This window comes from Pygoscelis adeliae, unplaced genomic scaffold, assembly GCF_000699105.1.
Source record: "Pygoscelis adeliae isolate BGI_AS28 unplaced genomic scaffold, ASM69910v1 Scaffold318, whole genome shotgun sequence".
In the NCBI taxonomy this organism is placed as follows: Eukaryota; Metazoa; Chordata; class Aves; order Sphenisciformes; family Spheniscidae; genus Pygoscelis; species Pygoscelis adeliae.
Window position 1 is genome coordinate 3,967,915 of NW_008825430.1, and position 7,655 is coordinate 3,975,569.

Sequence of the window (7,655 nt, forward strand, 5' to 3'; positions counted from 1 at the left end):
TCCCATGGTATGGAATGTCCCTCTGGCCAGTTGGGGTCAGCTGTCCTGGCTGTGCCCCCTCCCGGCTTCTTGTGCCCCTCCAGCCTGCTCAGTCGGGAGAGCATGGGAAGCTGAAAAGCCCTTGACTAGTGTAAGCACTGCTCAGCAACAGCTAAAACATCGGTGTGTTATCAACATTGTTCTCACCCTAAATCCAAAACACAGCACTGTACCAGCTACTGGGAAGGAAATTAACTCTGTCCCAGCTGACACCAAGGACAAGCTGGTTTTGCCATATTTCTGCAGGAAGACATGGAACAAAAGAAAGACTTAAAAAAGATGACCAGAGATCTAAAAAATGAGTCACAGAGAAAGACTGAAAGAACAGTGTAACTTAGTCCAGAGAAGAGAAGATTAAAGCAAGAGGTGATAGTAATCTTCAAATATAATTAGAGCCCATTACATGCAGGAAACTAATACTGTTCCCATGTCCACTGGGACTAGGACAAGCAGTAATCAATTTATGTTGCACACCATATTTAGACTTTAGAAAACTTTCTAATGCTGAATAACAATGAAGTGCGGGACTCTGTCTGTGGAGTCCAGAGAATGTCTGAAAGCAGAAGTTTTTATCAGAATGCCAAGCAAGAGTCTGAGAGGAATGTTTTAAATATATTTCTGCCTTTGATACGGGCATATAACCTCCTAATGTCCCTTCCAATAATATTAGATTCTGTTTTTCCCTATACTGGTAGAGGAATATATTCCTTAAATTCTATTCTACCTCAAGATATTTCTAATATTACAGGATATTTGAAAACTATAGGTGACACTAAATAACAGTTATACAGGTAAGGGGTATGAGCACCTCATGGGTAACCATCTTACATAGATGACAATGAATATAGCTCACACTGCTTTGAACTAAAATCATGTTAAGTGAGAATTGGTCCATATAATTATAATCTTTCACCAGAAATGCATATAATAGTGTGCCACAATTATGGAAAAACATAGATATTAATGTAAAATATCACAGCAAAATGCGAACCCCTCAGAAATACTATGACATTGTGAAATGCCACTTTAGACAAAATTAGATTCTGACTTAAAAGGCAGGTTAAAAGTCATTCTTCAAAGGCTGCATATGATCTTAAATTACCTAATAACCTGTACACTGAAACGGAGAAAGGGGGGCGGGGAGAAGAAAGGTCGACATGTGAATACCAAGATTCAACTCTTGCCAGTGTCCTCAGCAAGAAAACCTGTGCTGTTTTCTTCTTGCTGTGCTCTCTGCGGGTTATGGTATGTATACGCAGCTAAGTACAGAACTGAGTATGACCAACATCCCCAGCTGAAACATGTTAAGAACTGAATCTTGAGAGACATTTCTGATCTGATCATAGCTGACACTACAGAACTATATAAATACAGTAAAACCTCTACCAGCCAATAACCATTTTCATTGCTAGTATTATGGTATCATTTAAACTTCATAGCAAACATTAAGGATCCATAGGGCAAGGAAGCAACATTTATCATAAAGCTTACCATTATAATTAGCAAAGAACGGGAGAAAAAAACACATCAATACTATTCTACTAATAGAAGAACGGAAGAACTATGTCAGAAGCCTATCTCTTTCCACTGACAATATAGGGAGTTTGAGTCAGATTACTCAGAGGTCTAAAGCAACACAGGATCTCTCTCTCATCTCCGCTGTGACTGGATTAGCAAACTGCCTCAAGTCACCCACTTAGATTTTCAAAGTGGTAGGAAATGAACCTGGAGCTTCCTATAAATGAACCTAGCTTCCTCTCCCTATTTAATTTACTTTCTAATAGTCTCATATTGTTCACATACACCTGTTTATATTTTTTTAATAAAAATAAAGCAAGCAGTTTTCTTGATGGAAGCTGTGCTGGTTTTGGCTGGGACAGAGTTAATTTTCTTCACAGTAGCTGGCACGGGGCTGTGTTTTGGATTTATGACCAAAACAGTGTTGATAACCCGGGGATGCTTCCGTTATTGCTGAGCAGTGCTGACACACAGTCAAGGCCTTTTCTGCCTCCTGCCCCGCCCCACCAGCGAGCAGGCTGGGGGGGCACGAGAAGCTGGGAGGGGACACGGCCGGGACAGCTGACCCCAACTGACCCAAGGGATATCCCACACCATACGACGTCATGCTCAGCATAGAAAGCTGGGGGAAGAAGAAGGAAGGGGGGCACATTCGGAGCGATGGCGTTTGTCTTCCCAAGTCACCGTTAGGCGTGATGGAGCCCTGCTGTCCTGGGGATGGCTGAACACCTGCCTGCCCATGGGAAGGAGTGAAGCAATTCCTTGTTTTGCTTTGCTTGCGTGTGCGGCTTTTGCTTTACCTATTAAACTGTCTTATCTCAACCCATGAGTTTTGTCACTTTTACCCTTCCGATTCTCTCCCCCATCCCACCAGGGGGGAGCGAGCGAGCGAGCGGCTGGGTCGTGCTCTTGTTGGCTAGGGTTAAACCACAACAGAGGCCCATCTTGCAATCTTGCTGATGTGTTAGTCAGGTAAAACTAACATTTCTAAGGCTGAGAGCAACATTTCCTCCAGTTATGTCAAACCAAGGCACTGTCTTCTGCAGATTGCAACCTACTGCCTTAACTTATGTGACATTTCTCCAGCACACTTCAGTGGACGTTGTGCCTGGAACGAGAATAGGCAGCTCAGGGAAGCAGGAGTTGTACTCTTTAATTTTAGCCAATGCAGCAGACATGCCTAACTTTTGCCATGTCTCCAGTCCTAACTAGTTTGACCACGACGATCTCACATGCAATCTAGTCAATTTTTGAGCAAAGAAATCAAGCCAGTTTCGGAAGATGTCAAAACACTAGATTTGAAATATCTAAAAAACTTTTGAGTTTTGCTGGGGTTTTGTTTTGTTTTGGTTTGGTTTTTTTTTTTTACTGCAACACAATTTTGATTTTAAAATGTTAAGGGATAGCAAAAAAAGCACCCTACTGCATTCCAGGTAAATAAAATACTTTGGAGAGCCTGGAATGCATTTAGAATAGAACAGAACTGAAGCATTAGTTGCATACACCATCTCAGTGAGACTGTGTACTTCTGTACTTCTCAAAGCGGACAGTCTCCTGCCAGCAAAGAAAAGAGCAAGTTGGGACTAAAAGGACTAAATGGGGTCCTGGCTTGGTTTGTTGCTTTGTTTGTGGGTTTTTCAGGGTTTGACACTTTACCTCAACTTCACTAAGAGGATTATGCCATGACATGAGCTTTCCTGTGTGTTTTCATTCTTCTCAGCAATTCATGTTGACGTCAAAGACTCCTCAGACATAGAGTGACTGGAAAATGGAAGGAGAACTTGCTCAAAATATCACAAGAGTTTTGTCCTTTGTTTGACGTATGAAGAACTCAGCCCGGACTCCCTGCACAGTTGCCTAGTGAGCGTGGCAGACAGTCTACTGGGGATAGTTCTTTCTGGTTTCATATTAGCATGGTTAAGGCTTCGGAATTATTTCTTTGGGCTTTGTGTCACAGAAAGTAGCCATCGACTGTCAGTGAATTGCTGCATTTCTGAATTCTCTAACTGAACACCGCTCCCTTTGCTCACTTCTGCAAACTCCTTACCGTTCATGGTTTTACTCCTGTGAGGGCATTTTGTGATTAAAATGCAAGCACCCAACTATACCGCTGTAATTACTTACAGCCAAACAGGTGTTTCCATCATGCACCCATTTATTCAAGGGCTGAATAATATTTATACCCAAACTGACTTTGGCATAGTAAATCCTCCCGTCAATGGAAAAGTTTCTTTTTCTCATCTATGGAAAAATGTTTAAAATGTTTTTAAAAAATCCATTCAGTCATTTTGTCATTAGAAGTATCATTTTCAATAAACATTAACGAGAAGCTAAGATACTTATTTGCAGAGCAGAAGACATTTATTCCTTGTCTACGTTCTATTCCAATTACACCAAATGCTTAATGATGTAAGTCTGATCACTCCCTGGAACATGTAGTGCTCCCATACACTCCTGACAGCTCTCCGTCACTAGGAGATTGTAATCTGACAATTTAGAGGAAAGATTTGTTCCAGACTTCAACTATTTAAAAACATTTTCTCCATAAAAGTGCAAGTTCATGTTACAGATTTTACAAATAACCCAATGTTTCTGTTTGGACTAAACGGTCCCTTTAGCGTCTTCCAATATACTTTCTTACAGCTGCATGTCACTGATCAGCTATGAGATTTAATTCTGGTAAGATTTTTAATATATCTTTAAAAGCCCTTCGAATGTCAAGAAATCACTGCTTTCTAACTTTTACTTTCTTTCATTGTCAAGGAGACATTTAAATAATGTATCAAAAATATGCAGCAGTCTCACTGAAGAACACGTTTAAGAGACACGTTTCCTCCAGGTTTTTCCCCTTTCCCCTGTCAGAAGTATCCTGGTGTTTGGTCTGTTTTGCACTGCCAGCCTGAATGTGATTGGGGGTTATCCGTTATCTTCTGAATGGGCGAGACTCAATGAAACCTGCGCTTGTGTTTCTAAAAGCAACTGTGTCTGGCCTTCTGGGGACAAATTTCAACCTTTCTAGTGCTTTGGTGGAAACACTATAGCGATGGGGCTTTCCTATTTTTTCTAATCACTACAGCAATGGGAAGGGGACAGGGAACAGCTTAAGGTCAAATCGTGATTTTTCTGATGTTCATGGACTCTCTGAACTGCTATTCATTCTTTGAGCAGAGGATAATCACAGCTGTAAGCCTCCACTGCCATGGCTGAACTACAGAACCTACTACAGATCCAGAAATCTTTGCCATTGCCTCCAAATTACTATGGGTTTCTGGAAGCTGTTAGTCTATTTAAATAAATACGGAATATAGAAACACTGCTTGAAAAACACTGTCTTATTATCAAAAGTGATGTGTCTCTTTCTAGAGTAGCTACAGATCATTCATGGAGATTTTAGTTTTGGTATTTAATTTACACCATAGAAAAGCCTCATGTCTATATATACCGTACAAAACATAGTTGCCACTGGCTTTTTAAAAATCACGTAAAACCAGTTTGCTCATGCAAGTCCATGTGCAAGATTTGTCCATATGTACATATCTGTTTCACAGTGACCATGTCTTCCAGTTGCATACTTCTGAGAAGCTACTGTAAGCCGCACAACCAAGTTCAATTGTAGTATACCATCACCAGGGTTAGACTGCAAGTGAGTTTACCCTCTCATCTTTAGTTTTGAAAAAGAAGCAACTCACCCCCGCTACACCCTCCGGTAAGGTGAAGCCTGTTTTACCCACCTATAGCTTGAGAAGCTGGGATTCTTAAATTTGACCTAAGAGCAACACCGATTCATCCAGGACAGGTGGACAGTATGAGAGTCTTCCCGCTAGCACGCTGCCTGCAACTCTCCCAGAGCATTCTTAACGATTGCTGGGTCAGCATCACACCAGCGGCGCCATCAGCTATTCCTCCACCGGCTGGTTTGCTCCCACGCAGCCTGCATCGCCAGCCCAAGAGAGAGCAGCCTTGTATGTCGGATGGGCAGCAGCCAGCAGGCAAAGGGCATTCCAGCTCATCGGCTCAGCCTCTAATGCCTGGCGTGGCACATCTGGCGAAATTAAACGGCGTAAGCAAGTCTTGTACTGCTCCCCAAGGCAAAAATCACCTGTAGAGTGCGCTGCCACTAAACTACAACCCAGTCCTAAAATGGAAGGGAGAGGGAGCTCCCATTCACTTAACTGGCGGTGGCAGGTTGGAGCATTTTTAATAGGTAAGGTGAATTTAAGCTTCAGAAAATTGGTTGAGATTCATAATATCTAAATTAATAGAGAGAAATAGTTTTCCATGTATTATAGGTTATGCCTTACCCTCTCTTTACGACTCTTTGTAAACCCTTGTGATGTGTCATTGGGGTATTTACTGCTTAGTTATGTATACCTAACCTCTTTGAGGAAGAAGTTTAAGTTGTCAGGCAGCAAGTGTCAAGGGGGCTGATAACAATTTCCTTTTAACTAGAAATTGACAGTCTGTATTAGTGTCTGCTTTGAGACTAGTGAGTTAAAACCCACCTGCAGTCAAGAAGGAGGGACTCTTAAGAAGTTCCCAGCAGCATGAGCTAATTTCCATTAAATCAGCATTGTTGAAATTAAAATGCTAAATACTTGCTATACAACGATGACATTCCCATTATGTTCACTACTTCTCTTTCTTTACGAGAAAAAAAAAATGTTTATGTGTAAACTGGTGCTTAGAAAATGCTCAGGATTGACAGCTCCAAGGAGTAAGGCCCTTTATTTACAGGCAAGGAAGATAGCATATGAAGAGTAGCAATAAAAGCTGCTCCACTACAACTTCTCCATTAAAATCCCACCTGATGGCACCTTTCCAACTTTCAGCCACTGCTCTAAGCCTGATCATAGCTGGATTTTGGGTAACATTTCAAGCACAAATGCCCATCTTTGTGGCAGGTTGCTGCGGTCCCTATCAGCAGCTAGCTGATGAGTACCAGGACCAGGATAAACTTCCACTCCAGACCAGTGCACAGAACCGCCTATGTGAAAAGTAAGTATTTGTTAAAAAATTAGGTCATTTCAAATTCACTTTTAGATAATTATTCACTAGATGAAAGAATACTGCTGATACACAGATGACCCCAATTATATTTCTGTTAATGCATAAAGGAACCCTGCAACTACTTCCTACTATTCTGCACTCAAACAAACACTGATTTTGGCAAGAACATAAGTTTGATTATGTGAGCGTTATACTCTGTATCCTTTGCTTGGCTATTAAAATTATAAAACCACACGATCCAATACTACTTCCAAACTCAATTATCACAGACAAACAAAATATCTGGACACAAACTCAGAATCCTCTTATACTGGCACGAATGTGGAAATTTAATGAGTGATCTGGGCACACAATGCACACGCTTCCCTGCTACAGTTCCCAGCTTGGATATGGAGATCCTCTTCCCTTTGCTCCTCCCTAGTATAGCCATAAGAGTCAAAGAGACTGGAAGATGGAGACCTGACTGCCTGACAAGAAACCCATAGCTGAATAGACAACAGTGAATATAAGCAATCTACATTGCTTATATTGATCCCAGTACAACCCCAACAACGAGCTGAGCAACCGCCACTGCCTAACTTAAGACTCCTTGAAGAGGACTAAAGCAAGGACTGTAACAGCCGGAGGATGAGAAGCCACCGCTGCAGTAAATGGAAGAGCTATCAGTCTCAAATAGAGAAAAAAATATGGAAGGCAACCAGAAAAAAGAACCGGTGGACACCCAGAACAAATAAAAGCTCTCTTTGAAAGTGTGCAGTCTCTACAGCTCCCAAGATATCTGGCTGACTAGTAAGAGCTTATGAACAGGGACTACATATCACTGCTTACATTTTTTTCAGCTGTTTATGTACCCCATTAAACTAGTTCATTAGAGGACAGATTGTCTTCATATTGTTTGCTGCTCACATTTATCACTTTGGTAACATTTGGTATTTAGAAAATAAACAATCTTCTGGCTTAACAGCACGGTCAGTGACTCTGCCACACTTCTGCTTACTGCTTTGCACAAATCTGGATGCAATACTTGTACTCCTTAATCCCTTTTTATACAGCTTAAATAATCAATAGCAGGAATAGCTAAGGGTGATCTA